Genomic DNA, 18077 nt, shown 5'->3' on the forward strand with positions numbered 1-18077 from the left:
ATAAGACCCTGGATAAGAAGAAAAGGTTACTTGTGGAAAAAAGATATTTCACCTCTCATTTCACAGCGAGTAAGCTAAGAGTCAAGTAACTCCACACTGTTTCGATGGCTTCAAAGAATGGGCAAAAAAAATAAAGGCTCTGGATAAGGAGGATATGGAAAAGAGATCACCTGTAGGATTCATCTAAAGTTTAATCAGTTAATGGAAGCTTAGGAAGTTGGTGGTTACGTTGATTTGAGTCTATAGTTGTATCTGATATCCAGTAAACCATGACTGAACTAACTACATTTTAGCAGTCACAGCAAGTCTAATGTAATTGACGAATTAGCGACGCACTAGGGCTCATCTAAAGTTTAATCAGTTAATGGAAGCTTAGGCGGTTGGTGGTTACGTTAATTCAAGTGAACCGCCTCTAGTGTTTCCGGAGTTTCGAAATACGAGTATCTAACAGGTGCTTCTTGGTGACATGAAAAGCTACACGTCACTTTTCCTGTGTGTGTGTGTGTGTGTGTGTGTGTGTGTGATAGAAGCCATGGTGCCTGTTTTTGTCTTCTCCTTCTAACGGTAATTGTTCGTATCGCCTTCTATCACTCATTGTTTATTTACCACATGTTATCTAATCCAAACAGGAATAAAAAAGTGTTTATTTGTAGCGTGACGATTCATTTCACTTACACACACACACACACACACACACACACGAGGACCACAAAGGGTAGCGTTTGAAACCTACAATAAGGTCCATTACATTCCTTTTATTACTGCCTAAAGCCAATCTCAGAAAGCGGTCTGGATGTTGTCTCCTTTTTCTCTCATTCTTTCTTTCCTTTGCGTGGTGTGCCTTGGTTGTGGAGGGCGAGTCGAGGCGAGGCGGGTGGCGGTTGTGGTGGTGGTGGTGCTGTCATGTGGAATCGAAAAGCGAAATATTGAAGAGATTATTACTAAACCACTAAAAACTCTCCGCAAATAAATAGCACTGAAAAAATATATATACTAGTTCGTGGAAGGGTTTGTGCGTATGTAGGTGTTGGAGGGGTTTTTTGGCTCGTGTCGGGAAGATAGCGAGTGAAAGAAGGGGCGTTCTTTTATCCTATTAATGATTTTTTTTTTTTTTTTCGTGATTCCTGGGATCTTTTACCAATGTCCTCGTTAGTGTGTGTGTGTGTGTGTATGTGTGTGTGTTAGAGAGAGAGAGAGAGAGAGAGAGAGAGAGAGAGAAGCCTGGGAGGGAGAAGAGTGTGTGAGCGTACATTGCTTCATCACACTTTCCGACTCAGTTCCGCTGGGTCATGAGATCAGCAATGTTTTCATCTGTAGCTGTAACCATTCCTGCGTCACCCGCCCCTGTGATGACTCTACACACACACACACACACACACACACAGCTAGATAGATAGATGGATAAGTAGACAGATAAATAAATGCATAAACTGATAAATAGACGTACATACATACATACATATATACATAAATATATACATAGGTAGTTAGATGGATTGACTGATAGACTGAGTGACTGATAGTTATAGACCAGTACATACATATACATACATACATAAATACATATAAAGGTAGATAGAATGATTGATTGATAGACTGATTGAGTGACTGATAGTTACTGACCAATGTAACCATAGCAACAGTGTATAGATACCAGCATTTTATCTTGAATGGTCCAACATGACTGACAGGTTTTCCATTTATAAACAACAAACTCGTGACAAAACAAAATATCAGTGCTTGCCTTGGCCCGATAAGGTACTAAATAGAAACAGTGATAATTATGAATAATAAAAATAACTGAAACAAACATGACGTCTTGTCTGTAATCTGTAAAACACTGAGGCAGGAAATAATCTCTTAGGACGTGAGACACACAAAAGCTAAAGGAAAAGATGCAAGATACAGTGAACATGAAAATCAATAAGTAGCAATATATATATATATATATATATATATATATATATATATATATATATATATATATATATATATATATATATATATATATATATATATATATATATTTACATAAAATAGTTCGATACATAGACCAGTCTATACATACATTCATGTACTAGACACATTCACGTATACATTATAATATATATATACAAACACACATATACTGTATACATACACGTATCGTCCATGTGCATGCGTTTGCTTGCATTCAGAAACAATAGTCAGGCCGAGTAATTGTGGAAGCAACTATTCGACCGTTCATTACAAGAGTGTTTCATTGTCATGGTTCACATTCCCTTGCTCTTCAGCGTTTCATCTCCATTAACTCTACAGACTCTACAGCAAATTACCAGTTATCAAAGCTGTTCTCATGATTCCAGAAGTAGTTTCACAAAGACTGCCTCACTGGTTAAGTAATAACACCTTGCCAGAGCTGATCACTTCTGTAGCTTTCAGAAATAGTCGTCATGAAGGTTCAGAGTGTTCAAAGCCTTGAGTTGCTCGGAAAGTTGAACCACCGCCCTCTCCGGCTTCCGGTCAGAGCGTCGCAGCTTGCTACGGGCGGCGGTGGCTGTGTTAGGTGTTCTGTGTAAGTACGTTTCTCCTGTTATGAGAACTTGATTTTGTTTCTTTGTTTTATTTGCTTAATTTATTTCGCTTGTGTATATTGCGTTTTTTTTTGTGTGTATGTGTGTGTGTGTGTGTGTGGGGGGGGCATCGGGTTTTTAAAAGTAGCGCTAACATCCATCCCCCATTCTTCCCCCTTCCCCTCCCTTACTCGTCCTTACCCATGCTCCTGTCCCTTCTCCCACCCCCTCTTTATCCCCTCCGTCCCTATCCACGCTTCTATCCCCTCCACGCCCCATCCCCACCCTCCAGTTAGACAGTGCGTGCCGGTGGGGTGATCGGACTCTGCAGGGAGGGATGTGCGCTGGAAACAATACAACCTAACGAAATCCCACAGTCTGAGCGATCCTCTGACTTGCTGAAAGTATTACGGCTCCTTTACTGAGAGGGGTGATAGGGAGAGTGGGGGGAAAGGGAAGATAGAGAATGAAAGGGGAGTTAGGGAGGAAAAGATGAGGGTAGGGAGAGAATGAAAAGGGTTAGGGAGAGAGGGAAAGAGGAGGGTAGGGAGAGATGGAAGAGGGGAGTAGGGAGATAAGGAAAAAGGGAAGGAGGATGAGAAGGAAAGAGGAGAGTAGCGATAGTAAGAGGGAAGAGACGGGATAAGGAGAAATGGAAAGAGAAGGTGGGGTTAGAGGTGGAGTGCGAGAGGTAAAGAGGGGCAGAGGGGGGCAGGGAGGAAGAGGGGGAGAGCGGGTATCTCAAAACTACAGAGTGAAAGTTATCAGAATCCATTACTATTTTTCTTCATCCTTATTTATTTATTTTTTTTTTATCAATGTATCTTAAGAACTGAACTAACCACCAGTGTTGATCATACGGCAGAAAGAAACCGTAGAAAAGAAACCCTAGAATATCAGATTTATTTCCGTAGTAATTATCAGATTTAAATTCACTCGCAACAACTTTGGAGAGGGGGAACAAGAAAAAAAAAATTGAGCGGTTTCTTTTAAATATCCTTCCAATTTCTCTTCACGGATATATATTTTTTTCTTTAAGGGGGAACTTCGATATTCCACTCTGCCTTTTTTTGCAGATTCTATAGTTTTAAGCAGGCTTTTTCAATAGGGACATTACCATAGGCCCTGGTGCTTCATTCTCGCTCCCACGCCACATTCGTCTTCATTTCCATCACCGGCAGCTTCAACTTTGATCTAATTTTCATATATTAAAGAGCCTTACGGCAATCTGCGACGGAAGATGATGTCTGCTGGGGAAGATTCACACTTTTCTCGTTTTCTGCTCTCTCTCTCTCTCTCTCTCTCTCTCTCTCTCTCTCTCTCTCTCTCTCTCTCTCTCTCTCTCTCTCTCTCTCTCTCTCTCTCTCTCCGCCGCCTTAGGGATTAATATCTTTTGTTGTCGTTTCCCGAAATTATATTGCCCCCCACCTCCCCCCCTCACACACACACACACACACACACACACACACACACACACGCCATTCCCAAGCAACTCCCCCTTCCCTCTCCACCGCCTTCCGCTGATCCTTCCTCCGCCGAACTCCGTCATCCGCATCACGTCCTTACCATTGCTGTTTTTCCTTTCATTTTTTTTTCTTTTTTTCTATCGTTTTCCATTTTGACATTTAGATAGCGTTGTTTCCACTATCTCACTGGCAGCTCTGTTGCTGGTGTTGGTAGGCGGGAGGTAGGAGAGCGGAAGGAGGACGGGGTGACGAGTGAAGAGGTAAAGGATGAGGATGGGATAAGCTGTGTGCTGGTGGAAGTGGGTAGGAAAGGGAGGTGGTCGGGAGGATGCAAGACAGTGAGTGGTTGTCTCACCCCTCCCCACCCCGACCCCGCTTCTCGATCTTTCTCTTTCTACAGATAGACAAGAGGAACATTGATGGAAGCTTAATGTAATCATTAATCATTAGCATCACTCAACAAAGATAATAATAATAATAATAATAATAATAGCATGTTTACAAAAAGTTTCATTTTTACTGTGGCTAGTTAGAAGAAGAGGATTAGACTGTGCTAGAGAATCAATGTGGGGAAGAGATGGAAAGGATCTAAGCAGAGAAGAAGTATGGCTATTACAGGTGACGTGAGAGGAGGAGGAAAGGAAGGAAAATGAATCTGCCTTTTAGATTCTATGATTTGTCCTGTGAAGACCAAGCCCTGTCTCGTATCACTTGGGCAATTACGTCACCCTCTAATCCCTCCCTCCCTTCCTCCTCCTCCTCCTCCTCCTCCTCCTCCTCCTCCTCCTCCTCCTCCTCCTCTTCCTCCTCTTCCTCTTCCTCCTCCTCCTGTTCCACATTTCCCACATCCCTCCTCCCTTCTACTCACTCCACTTTCTCCCGATCCTCTCTCCACCAGCTTCCACATCCAGCCTTCCCCTCCTCTCCCAAATCTTTCCTTTCCTCCCCTGCCAATTCTTAGTCCCTAATTAACTGAATATGTTACTCAGGGGAGTCTCGGCGTCTTATGAGAGAGATTGAGCGGCGTTTGTTTCCTTTCATTGTTTTCAAAGAGCGTAACCTGCTTCAGATCCTCTCCACAGACATTGGTGACGGCGTGAATGCTGTGATCACTGTAGGGAGAAATTACAGTGACTACGCGTACAAGAACATCACATATAGGAAGAACTCTATATTAATTTAAACTGTAATGCAAGACTTTTGAAATGTTCTTGACTCTGATAACTATTTTCAAAGACCACATAGATTATCTGTCTGGTTTTTATGGTTATATTTCCTATTGGCGAAGCAGAATCCTTGTTAAACTATCATTTGAATCATGAAAACCCTTCTGAAAAGACCTACAGCTTCCACTATACTGTATTAAAAGTATATAAAGTAATATCATCAATTTAGTCACTCATCCGGCTCGATTGCAATTTATTAACTTATATTTACTGTGCCATGGACTAATACGTAACTCGGTGAAGTTTAGAAGTTGTGAGCAGTACTAAATGCATTGAAACAACGCGAGGTTCATCACTACACCAGCCCTACCCCGCAGTGAACCAGCAACAGCAGTGACGTGGCGCCGTGTTGGGGAGAAACGAATAGTCAGGCTTTGTGGCTCCCCCTGCTGCTTCATTTAGCCTTGTGCTGCGTAGGAGGTAGACGCTGACTTGCTTTCCACGCTACAAAGACATTTTTGGCGAGCTTGAGATGCTGTGGAAGGTTGAGGATTGAGAAAGGCATGCCTGGCTCAAGAAAGTGACGGAGAGAGACTTGAGAGGACTAGAGGAGGAAGCCTGGCAGTCTTGAGATGGATAGGACACGACAATGATAGGAAGAAGGTTGAAATCTGGGTAGTGGAGGAAGGGGAGAGGGAAGGACTTGCTGGTGGAGGGATGATGGTGGGGGAAGAGATGGGTAGGACAATACTAGTAGGAGGAGGACGAAATGGGAAGGTCTGGATGGTAGACTAAAATCTGGTTTGTGAAGGGAGGGGGGGAAGGGATGGAAGGCCTTATTGGTGAAGGGAGGAGGGCGGGAGGAGAGTATACCACAAGTTAGTTTAGATTTATTGTTTCCGCTCCGTTGGTCTCCACTGACGCATCAGGAGGGAGAGGGAGTGAGGGGAAGAAAGAGCGGAGGGAAGTGATGGAATGCGGAGAAATGTTGCAGGGAAAACAGGAAAGGAGAAAAGAAACAAAGGAAAGAAGGATAGATAGCCGAACCTCGTGCATCCTTTGCCCTGCCAGAAAGAAAACAAAAAAAACGTAAAAAAAGGAAAGGAAGAGGAAAATAGAACAGAGAAAGAAACTGAACTTGCATGCATCCCTCACCTCTTGGCTGGCGCGAAAACCGTAACCAACATCGCAGAAAGAAACAAAACGAAATGAAAGAAGAGAAAAGTAAACGAAAGAGAAAGATAAGCCCTCAAGCATGCCCCCCTTCTCTTATAACCAGTGGAGTAAGCAAGTAACACAGCGAAGCAAGTAAAATAAGTAAAACATTATTCCCGGCATCCCGCGCAACACTTACGGCTGTTCCTGTCACCAGCCGCAGCGGGACACCCAAACAAAGGCGATGACGCAATTCCCCAGTAGCAAACAGGCGCCGGACAGCAAAACAATAGCAGCCCCGTCCTGCTTTTGTTTGTGCTTGAGTAATAGCGACACTTCAGCGTTGTGCACGACAGGGCAGGAGGTGGAGGCAGGTTGAGGCCGCGTGTTTATGGTGGGCAGAGGGAGGAGAAACGGAGCGGTAGGAAGGCCAGAGGAAGTGTGGAGAGGGTGGGAGCGCAGGCATGAACACTGACTGTGGAGGTATTGGGACGGTAGAGGTTGGGAGAGGAATGTACTTGGGAAGGGAGAAGCTCGGGTGGAAGAGGAAAAGGAGGGGCTGAGGATGTCATATAAGAGAAAGTGGATGGGTCAACATGTGGAGAAAGGAAGGATTGGAAGGTGAAGGATAGGGATGGTGGAGGGGGCGAGAAATGAGAGATTGGAGAGTGGAGGGGGGACGGGGAAGTGAGGCGGACGCGCTCCAAGACAAAAACAAGCAATCCTCTTCCTACCATGTCTTATTCTCTCATCACAATTCCCTTTTTTGCTCTCCTTGTCTTGTCACTCACTGCTTTGTTCTGCTGCTGGACAAAAATTTTACCTGTCAGCAATTCAAAGCCTTATGAAGAGTTACTGGATGGCATTTTCATCAAGCGTATTTTTTCAGCAGCTCCGTGAACCACCTGGGCGTATTGCTGAAGTCACCGGAGCCACCCCTTGAGAGCCACACCTGATGACCTGAGTGTTTTAATGTTGCACGGAGGAGCTCATTTGTTATCACATGGTAAGTGTATATAGATTGATAGCTAAGTAGATAGCTTAGATAAATGCCAAGTTGATAAATAGCTAGGAAGGTACAGAGATAAGTAGAGATGATTTAATTATTTGGTTGGTTAGACTAGTGCGCCAAAACAACGGGATCATACAGCACTAGAATAAGTATTCATAGGATAAAGCATTTTATTGACAAACCCACCACCATTCCCAGTCTGGTATTGGAGTGATTCACTTTCCTTCGAATTGAAACACGAACCATGTGTGTCTGTAGTCCAATAGAACCCCGCATTTGACACTGAATACGTAAGAAGCTTCCAAAGAATAATTACGTGCGAATCATTATACCATTTTTGTTATTAGAGTGATTTAGTTTCCATAGAATTGAAATTAACTGTCCTTAGAATAAAACTGCTTTTGACGCTTGACATGAGAAGCTTCCTGAGAATATTTACGTAAAAATCATTATATCCTGAATTTGGTCATGAATCCTCCTTGAAACAATCGCTATTTTGACCGTTCATTTCTGACGTAAGGCCTGACAATAGGAACAAGGCCATTTTTCCTGAGCACATACCGCCCAGTGTGATGATCTCGTATCAATGAGGAGGGATTACGCGCCATCCCAGCACATACAGGAGAGCGGTGTGGCGCGTGTAGGGCGAGGTACGGTAAGCAGGTCAGACATGTATGTGCGTAGATGTGAATGGTGGTTGATTATGAGTGGAGTAAATGTTTATGGTGCGCTGTGCAACGTCTGTTAAAAGCCGGTGTACTAATTCGCATTGAGAGAGAGAGAGAGAGAGAGAGAGAGAGAGAGAGAGAGAGAGAGAGTTATCCTGAAGCAATTCTGTAAATGGATCACAACAAAGAATGACCTGCATTACTCTCTCTCTCTCTCTCTCTCTCTCTCTCTCTCTCTCTCTCTCTCTCTCTCTCTCTATGAATGCGCTAGACACACAGCTACACGCGTGCGCGCTCACTCCGAAACGTACACAGGAAGCTGGAATGCAAAAAAAAAATAAATAAAAATAAATAAAGAAATAAATCAAATCAAAGAAAAGGAAACGAAGAGCAGCAAAAGTGTGAGGAGAGCCTGCAGGTGGTCTGGAGTCCAATCAGTGCTGTGCTCCTGTGGCTGCGAGAGGAGGCGAGGCGAGGAGGGGAGGATGTGGGATGCAGCCAGGCACAGATAGAGGGAAGAGGACCTGTTGCTGGCAGGCGGAGGAAAAGCAGCGGGAGGGGAAGAGACTGCGGTGGGAATACTGAAAAAGACAAGACAAGACAATACGAAGGGTGGGTTTGGTAGTCATTATGGATGTAGATAATACTCAAAATGGCCCCGTGAAGGTGGTGGTGGTGATATTGTTAGCAGCTTCGTTTATGAAAGATTTTCATTAGAAATAAATACATTATTTTCAACAGTACACATTACATAGTCTCTCTCTCTCTCTCTCTCTCTCTCTCTCTCTCTCTCTCTCTCTCTCTCTCTCTCTCTCTCTCTCTCTCTCTCTCTCTCTCTCTCTCTCTCTCTCAAAAAAAAAAAAAAATTGTATATATATATATATATATATATATATATATATATATATATATATATATATATATATATATATATATATATATATATATATATATATATATATATATATATATATATATATATATATATATATATATATATAAAAGGTATTTATGAGAGTCTTCTGCATGAGCTTGATGAATATAACAAACGCTAGAAGAAAATAATGTAAGAACATTGAAAGAGAGATGGGAAGGGGACGAGTGGTGGGTGGTTTGCGGCAGAGAGGAAAGGGTAGGGTAGTTTCCCAAAGTTTTCCAGGATGTGACCCCGTTCATTAGTACCAAAGCTACCATGACCACCACCTTGATAAGCCTTCTAAACACGCACTAATTTTCAATGGCGCAGATACATTTGAAAGATTAATCACAGCAGAGAGAACTAAAAATATTTATTAATATTAAGTGATTGATTTAGTCATATATTTTAATGCGATTTAATCATATATTTCAATGAGAAGGATGTATTTGCTTTTTTTGATACAAGTTGGATCCTCCATAACCCACAGGAAAAGGTTCATGACCCTTTTGGGAATCCTGACCCGCAGCTTGGGAACCACTGGGGTAGGACGTGCTAGGTGAGGCAGGTGGCAGGGATAAGACATCTGCCTGGGCTGAATATCGAGTCGGTACGTAACCAATAGCATTCGGTCAGCACGGCTCAGAGGGAGGGTGGCGCCACGAGGCCGGATGTCGATAAGAACATGTTTACGCCAGCACCCATGCTAATCCCGCTACCACTCAGGCACACAGACGCATCATGGATTGTTTTTCAGAATTAACGTTGTTCTACGGCAAAGAGAGCTTGGTAAACTCTTCATTGGAGTTTGAGAAAGTGATAGTCACGTCTTTGTAAATATTTTGTTACATCACAGTAGAGCCAATCAAATATATTCTTCACTCAGAAGCTATAAAGGATTCCCATTGGTTCATTAATTAACATGGCTATGTGGTAAAGGTTCTCACAGTTTCAACAGTGTTCCTATCAAGTTACCCCAGGATTATTTTTGACCTTATAGACGTATTTTCTTTTCTGGGATGTTTTGCATCCATTTACTTGACGACGGGATCACACAGATTGATGTGTGATGGTAAAGTAATGTTAAGATACGTGTTTACGAGTAGATGGAGACGTTTTCATGTTGATCTTTTGCTTTCCTTGTCCCACCCAGAACGAGAGAAAGGATGCATGACCTGGTACAGTATCTTCTTTGTCACTCCCTCGCTATTGATATCTTACAGAGGCTGAATATTGGGTAGTAAAATCAATAACACCTGTCCCGCATTATCTCTGGCAAAGAGTGCATCGCCAGTGCGAGGCTACGAAAAAAAAATCATCGCTCTAATAACCTTCCAGGGGCTCAAGCTTGAAAAAGTTCAATTGAAAAAAAAAAATATTAGTTTCCAAATAGTGACAAATTGTTAGTGCGAAGTCATTAGGAAACCTCAAAAAAAAAAAAATGATGGAGGATGATAGGTAAATTTTAAGTTTCATACAAGAACTGGCGCGTGAAGGCTTATCGACCTCTTGCAGCTTTCCTTATCTTAATGTATCACACCCAAAAGCATTAGCACACTTTATAATTCAAATAGTTTAGATTATTATAACAGCCTATCACATCCTCACAAGGGGCAACAAATCAAGAGAGAGAGAGAGAGAGACTGACTGACTGACTGACTGACTGACTGACTGACTCTGTAATGTGTACTGTTGAAAATATCCGAGGCCAGGTGCTGAAAGAACACTGCCACCGTATTGCACCTGTGTTGTGAAAAGGCGACGGAACAAAGGGACCTGAATAGTATATTGAGACGAGGTACTGTTCTTACACCTTTTATTTCCTTGTGATTCAGTAGTTCCTTAACTCTTTCACTGTGGTATCCAACTGTTCACAACACAAAAAAGAATGTATGAAGGTTTTATAAATATCTACAAGAAAAAAAAAGGCATAAAAGAGTAGATTTTGCAATTTCCAGCCAGTGTAATGTTTGTATCTGGCGGTAGAAGAAAAAAATATCTCAAGGCAGTTAGTGATTAAAAGAAAATGTGTCAAATAGCAGTGAAAGGGTTAGTTAATCTTGTCTCTCCCCTCTTATTCGCCCGGCTTTGTCATCTCAGTCATTTGCATGTTTGTAATCATTCTCCAATTTTTTTTTTTTTTTTTATACATCCATAACAAACATTTCCTAGTCTGTTCTCTGTCAGTTATGACAATGTCGATCTTATCTGATCCTGTTCCACGCATTATAAAGCTTCAGTAAATGGTGTCAGGCTGACAGTAGCCCCCCTCTTCCTTTCCCATTACTATTGAACCTCAGTTAAGTTTCACCCATTTACTAATGTGCCCATCTACATTTTCGCAGTGCCCTAACTTTTCTTATTAACCTCCCATGTGCTCAGCAATCTTCAATACACTCCACATTAACTTGTGTTATTATGTCTAATGTCTTTTTTTAAAGCTTTGCATCGTACACATTATTTCCATTATTTTATTTCCATTATTTAACAAGTGAGTTTTAAAGTTTTCATTAAAAGAAAAACTATATTTATTTAGTTTTATATTTATTAAGGCTTCAGGTCATCATAATACATGAAAGCTTATAAGAATGTAACGACATGATTTCCACCAACAGCAGCACACCATGAGAACTGGCCGAACATGATCAAATCTGGAATCATCAGTAATCAACATGCAGCAAGAAAGAAGAGATCAAATAACATAACAGATACAGGATGGGATCAGTTGAATGCTGCTAGACTGACAGCATGGAGAGAGTATCTTTAATAACATGGTTGTAAACATAAGTGTGGTTGGGTCTGAGAAGAGAAAGTACATTTGTTTCATTAGAGTAACGGGTTTCACAGTCAATGTCACGCATTCAAATGTAACTACATTTTGTTTTGTCCAATGTCGCCAGCCAACATCGTTAATGAGCGTCATGCAAAAATGGTATTTCAAGAAATTTTTGCCAGAGACCAATTCCACATATTAAGTCTGTTAAGCTTCAGCAATCTATTATCTACAACAATACCATTATTATTAATTAACATGTGATGCTTGCTGACTGCTTGGACAATCACCAAAAACTATAGAGAATTCTTTATATACTTTTACTGACAAAAAAATCAATATTATCTATAAAGTATTGCAGTTCAGACCAAGCCACTATCTCCCTCTGGACAAAAAAATATTATTTGCCTCCCTCCCTGCAAAAAATAAAGGCTATATATATAATATTATACAATGCTCATGTTAAAAAAATTCCTTAAAAATTTATTTTACCAAATGTTTGTTTGTCTGAAGGCTGTGACTTAGTTAGCTTTCAGGCAGTTAGCTTTCAGGCAAACATTTTAAGCATTTTGGTAAAGTTTAGGAAATTAGAATCTGCTCAACACCTAGTCTTTTTATTCTGCATGGAGAGGCAGATTTGTCCAAAGGCCGATGATGGCTTCTTGGTCTATACTGCATTGTTTAATAGATTCCATGTCTACAAAAATTCTATTGTTAAAACAAAGTATAAAGAATCCTTACCATTTGTGGACAGTCATGTAAGATAAATTAACAAAGCTATCCAACAAACATCTCAGCAGGAGCAGTGTAACGTTAAACAACAACCTTCATGCATGTCACACATTAACATTTTTAGAACACCTGTGATTTTTGTTGTTCCTCCTCCTCTTCTCTTGTACTTGTTGTGTTGCTCGCCTTCCTCCCTCCACCTTTCTTCTCTTGTACACGTTGTTGTTGCTCATTGTCGTCCTCTCTCTCCTCGTACGCATTGCTCCTCCTCGCTCCACCTTTCTTCTCTTGTACACACGTTGTTGCTCGTTGTCGTCCTCTGTCTCCTCATACGCAGTGCTCCTCCTCCTCTTCTCTTCTTGTTCATGTTGTTCATCCTCCGAAACTCCTCCTCTGCTCCTGAAAATCGACATCATCATGGCTACAGGGTTTACTTACTGTTCCACCATTTTTTTTTTTTTTGAAAGCTCTCTGTAACAAGACCATATTGTATCAGGATTATGTTGAAGATTGTTCTGGACCTAGTAGTCATTTCCCTTCTGTGTTACATTGTTTCACCTCCAAGACCACTTTGATCCCTCCATAGGTATGTGCCTTCCACCTCAAAGTTGGCACCACCACTCCTGCTACACTGACAGCATTGTTGTGTGAATCTATGAATCTGTTACTTTATCTAGTAGTATTCTTAGCCTACCATAATTGATAAGGTGGAAGGAGAGCTTACACTGGCAGTGACACAGCAAGTTCATGCTGGAAGCCAACTCCTTATCATGGAACGAAAATTCATCATCACTTTCACAAATAAATGGTGACCATCATCATGAGCCTGATACAACACAGTCTGGTATAGTTATCCCTGAAAAGTGAGGGAACACATCGATCGCCTCTGAAACCCATGATAATGAGATGTATGAATTAATTAATTTCTTGACTGAATTAATTTTCAGCTACAGTGTGAATTCAGAGTACAACTATAATACAAACTTTACTTACTCCTTCATATTCCTTCTAACTCTTCTGTATCTCTTCATTGCAGAGTACCAAGGAGTCCTAATACCTTTAACACGACTCGGGCAGTGGATGTGGATGGCCGACTTGATTTACAAGCTGAGGCTGTAATATAATGAAAACGCATAAAGTTTACTACATATAGCAATAAAATTTATAGATTCTCTTATTAAGAATTAATGAGATTTGTATGTTTGTTTTTGTATCCTTCATTCCTTGTTACTATGAATTAATGGGCTTAACGAAAGAAAAAGACAGGTTCTGGAGAATGATAGAAACAGGTGGAATTAATTGCTGAGGAGGAAAGAGTGGTGCTGGGCGCTGATCTTAATGAACGTTGAAGAAAATAAAAGGATTTGAAAGAAAATGTGGTGGTCATGGATATGGAAACGTAAATGCAGATGGTTACTAATTACTATATAGATCTGGCTAGCTTAGCACTGCATACAGCAAATGTTCGTAAAAATTTAATGTTATTAGCGTTTGTGTCCAAGCGTAGGGTGAAGATATTCAAGGTAGGAGCGGTGACCTGCTTGGGGTGTTCATGGTCATGCAACCAGGAAAAGATCACCTAAGAATTCTTAGTACTGCCAGTGAGTCTAGGATCGCCTTTTGATGGGAATTTTTCTGGATACGTGGTCATGAACACCATTATCAGGCAGGTCACCGATCCCACCATGAATTTCTCTCCACAGTTCCCTCGAGTGAATTTAAATTTTATAATTACTACGGAAATTAAACTAATATTCTAAGTTTTCTGCAGTTTCTTTCTGCCTTACAGTGGTTCTGCAGTTTCTGCAGAACCACTGTAAGGCAGTAAGGTTTCTGCAGTTTCTTTCTGCCTTACAGTGGTATCTGGCGTTGCCAGATAGTTTTTTGTCATATGATCGTACTACACAGGTTGAAATTATTGTACTTCTGGTAAAGTTATCGTACATAATTATGTAATTATTCCAAATATTATGCAAAACTGCCACTTTCCAAATACAATAGAATTTAGGTTATATATATATATATATATATATATATATATAGAGAGAGAGAGAGAGAGAGAGAGAGAGAGAGAGAGAGAGAGAGAGAGAGAGAGAGAGAGAGAGAGAGAGAGAGAGAGAGAGAGAGAGAGAGAGAGAGAGCATATGTACAACGAAAGACAAGGCAACACACACACACACACACACACACACACACACTGCATAAGCATATGTACAACGAAAGACAAAGCAACACACACACACACACACACACACACACACACACACACTGCATAAGCATATGTACAACGAAAGACAAGGCAACACACACACACACACGCACTGCATAAGCGTATGTACAACGAAAGACAAGGCAACACACACACACACACACACACACACACACACACACACACACACACACACACACACACACTGCATAAGCATATGTACAACGAAAGACAAGACCACACACACACACACACACACACACACACACACTGCATAATCATATGTACAACGAAAGACAAGGCAACACACACACACACACACACACACTGCATAAGCATATGTACAACGAAAGACAAGGCAACACACACACACACACACACACACACACACACACACACTGCATAAGCACCTGTACAACGAAAGACAAGGCAACACACACACACACACACTGCATAAGCATCTGTACAACGTAAGACAAGGCAACACACACACACACACACACACACACACACACTGCATCACCATCTGTACAACGAAAGATAAGACAACACACACACACACACACACACACACTGCATAACAATCTGTACAACGAAAGACAAAGCAACACACACTGCATCACCATCCGTACAACGAAAAATAAGGCAACACACACACACACACACACACACACACACACACACACACCTTGAAATACCTTGAAAAAAAAACACTGAATATTTACTCGGAGGGACTGGAAGGGAGTTAGGGAAGGTACCACTCTGATGACGTCACGGCTGGGGTTGATGACGTCACAGCGACCATTATTTACGTACGTACGTATTTCATTTTGAAAATGACCCCTCTAAAAAACGCAGCTAGACAGGAATGCTTTATAAATTCAGACTTGCCACACATTTTAACTAATGCCACAAATGACAACACATTTCAAAACGCAGTAGTATTAAAGATATTTAAAAAGAAGTATCTGGAAACTGTTGGAACCTTCACCCCATTTAAAATCGTTCAAATGTCCACCCATTCTGGCTTAAACATAACGGAAAATACTTTAAAAAATCTGAACTATTTTTTAAAACCATTTAAAGTGAGCTACAAGCACAAATAAAAAATCTACCGAAAAAAAATTCAATATTATTGGAAGTTGAACACGAATAAAAACAAGTGTACGTTGCACGCATTTCACGGAGCGGGACGGCAACACACTAAAAAAAACACCAACTATTTTTTAAAACCAATAAGAACCTAGTACAGGCTGAAATAAAAAATTTAGTTTTGGGACCGTAAAAAAAAACGCCGAAAACGGCCCTCTTATTTACACAAAAACAAAGCCAAAATCACCACTTTTCACGCAACACACGCGCTCAAATAACTTAAAAAACAACGAAATATTTTTACAAACCATAAAATCTTACCTACAAGCCGAAATAAAATACTTAGGAAATAAAAAAAATATTGGAACCGGAGGGGGCTGGGGAGCCTTATCCAAGATGGCGGTGGGGGGGCCAGTGGAGGGGACGACCAACCCTTCTCACTCATTTAAACCCTTGCCAAACTTAAACTAAGTAATGGCAGGTATATCTAACGAGCGGATATCAAAGCTTGTTGCTTTGCGACAGTATTGGTTTAAAACACTCACAAATAAGATAGATAATGGCTGATTAATAGAGACGACCCAGATTGTTTACATTTTCATTAAGTTAAATTTTACGGTTTTTAGTAACGAGACGAGGCTGACACAGGGATATATTGTGCTGGAGGTTAGATGAGATGCGTTAAAATTAGTTAAAACCGTGGATTGTTCAGTTATTCATTAAAAAGTTACGTTAAGTTACCTAAATTTATTCTAACACTTCCTGACCTTACTTCCCTGTGGTGGTGATGGTGGTGGTGGTGACCTATCTTCCTGCCTCCTCGTCACTATGGCTGGCTGTCTAGCACCTTCTCACAGCCAAACTTTTCATTATTTTGCTTGTTTTCATCCACTGCTGCCTTCTGGTGTCCACTACTAGAGCCCTACGCCTTCCTCATTACCAACTAAAGAAGGTTTAACTTGTGGGTAAGCCTTGCCAGCCACTGTGTAGGCGTGGTTACACAAAAAATAAAAACACCAAGTCTGTCAGGCTGGGAATTGAAACAGCCGCGTACTAACACCACCCATATACGCTACACACTGACGTTAACTTGTCAGGCAGCACTCCACACTCGCCATTCCGTTCGGGAAGCCTGCCCCCCCCATTTCTCCCCGCTTTCGTATCATTAAATAGTAAATAATTTCCGTACTTCCTCATTGTTTTGCAGTATTTTTTTTTCATATAAACATATGAGAATTGGTGTTTCCATGTGAATGATAGTCAAACTTAAATAAATTAACATTATTTTCGTTAATCCTAGAAATCCACTGGGGAGGGGGCTGCAGTCTCGCAGTCCCTACTGACGAGCCGTCACTGGGCTAGAGAATAATGGGTAAGAAGGAAAGGATACGTAGGGAGCTAAAGAGAGCGGAGGATAAACAAGGAAATTAACAAGGGTGGGGAGATAAATACTAGTAGCTAGAGAGAGTGAAGGAGGGAAAGAAGGTAAAAGGAGGTAGGAAGGTACGTAAGATGAGTAAAGCAGAAAATAATGTGAAAAAGTAGGAAGGTACGAAGGAAAGAAGGGTGAAGAGAGGAGAATGGGGGATAGGAGTAATGGGTAGAGATAGAGAAGGTGGATGAAGGGGTGGGAGTAAAGAGGACGGCAGATTAAGTGGATAGGAAGGATGGGAATAAAGGAGTGGGAATGAAAAGGATAAGGAATGTTAAATGATTGAAACAGATCGGGTAGGAAAACCAAGGAATTAAGTGGTGGTGGCGGAGGTTGGGGTTATATTTGTAGGTGGGGGTGGGGGATGTAGATGATGATAGAGGAGATAGGAGGATAATAGGGGGTGGGAGGTAATTAAGTGGGAAGAGTAAATGGACTGGAGTATAAAGAGGCGGAGTAAAGGTGGAAGGGGTGATAAAGATGGTGGTGATGGAGGATAGGGAGATAAAGGGAACAACAGTAAAGATGGAGATATAGCAGAAGGAAGAAATCAGTACGTAAACTGTATGCAACACAAAAATACCTAACAAGTGCCAAAAAGATAGAAATCAAATCAAGTTATCTCGTAGCAGGAGAAACGTACTTACATAGACACAGGCGAGAAACAAATACACAATCAAAACAGATCCAACACAGCCACTGCCGTCCATAGCGAGCTGCGACGCACTGACTGAAAGCCGGACTCCGGAGAGGGCGATGGTTCAATCTTCCGAGCAACTCAAGGCTTCGAACACTCTGAACCTTCATGACGACTATTTCCAAAGGCTACAGAAGTGCTCAGCTCTGGCAAGGTGTTTTTACTTAACCGCTGAGGCAGTCTTTGTGAAACTACCTCTAGAATCATGAG

General features: G+C 41.3%; 2 long non-coding RNA genes across 8 annotated transcripts in view; one reads left to right on the forward strand and one right to left on the reverse strand.

The window, feature by feature from the left end:
* LOC135109279 (uncharacterized) overlaps positions 1 to 13634 on the forward strand; it is a 308732-nt gene extending 295098 nt beyond the window's left edge. For 4 of the 7 annotated variants that reach the window (XR_010272642.1, XR_010272641.1, XR_010272640.1 and 1 more), the window contains 3 exons: positions 2415 to 2554; positions 7229 to 7345; positions 11551 to 13109. This is a non-coding gene — a long non-coding RNA (uncharacterized LOC135109279). Of the gene's footprint in view, positions 1 to 554; positions 571 to 2414; positions 2555 to 7228; positions 7346 to 11550; positions 13110 to 13473 lie in introns of those variants that run through there. The other 3 variants (XR_010272645.1, XR_010272644.1, XR_010272646.1) reach the window with 3 other exon arrangements.
* On the reverse strand, positions 11463 to 17974 carry LOC135109280 (uncharacterized). Its single transcript, XR_010272647.1, has 3 exons — positions 17818 to 17974; positions 13431 to 13550; positions 11463 to 12836 (listed from the first exon to the last, which is right to left on the reverse strand). It is a non-coding gene; the product is annotated as an uncharacterized LOC135109280 (long non-coding RNA).
* Positions 17975 to 18077: the final 103 nt, after the last annotated feature.

The sequence above is a fragment of the Scylla paramamosain genome, chromosome 18 (genome assembly GCF_035594125.1).
Source record: "Scylla paramamosain isolate STU-SP2022 chromosome 18, ASM3559412v1, whole genome shotgun sequence".
In the NCBI taxonomy this organism is placed as follows: Eukaryota; Metazoa; Arthropoda; class Malacostraca; order Decapoda; family Portunidae; genus Scylla; species Scylla paramamosain.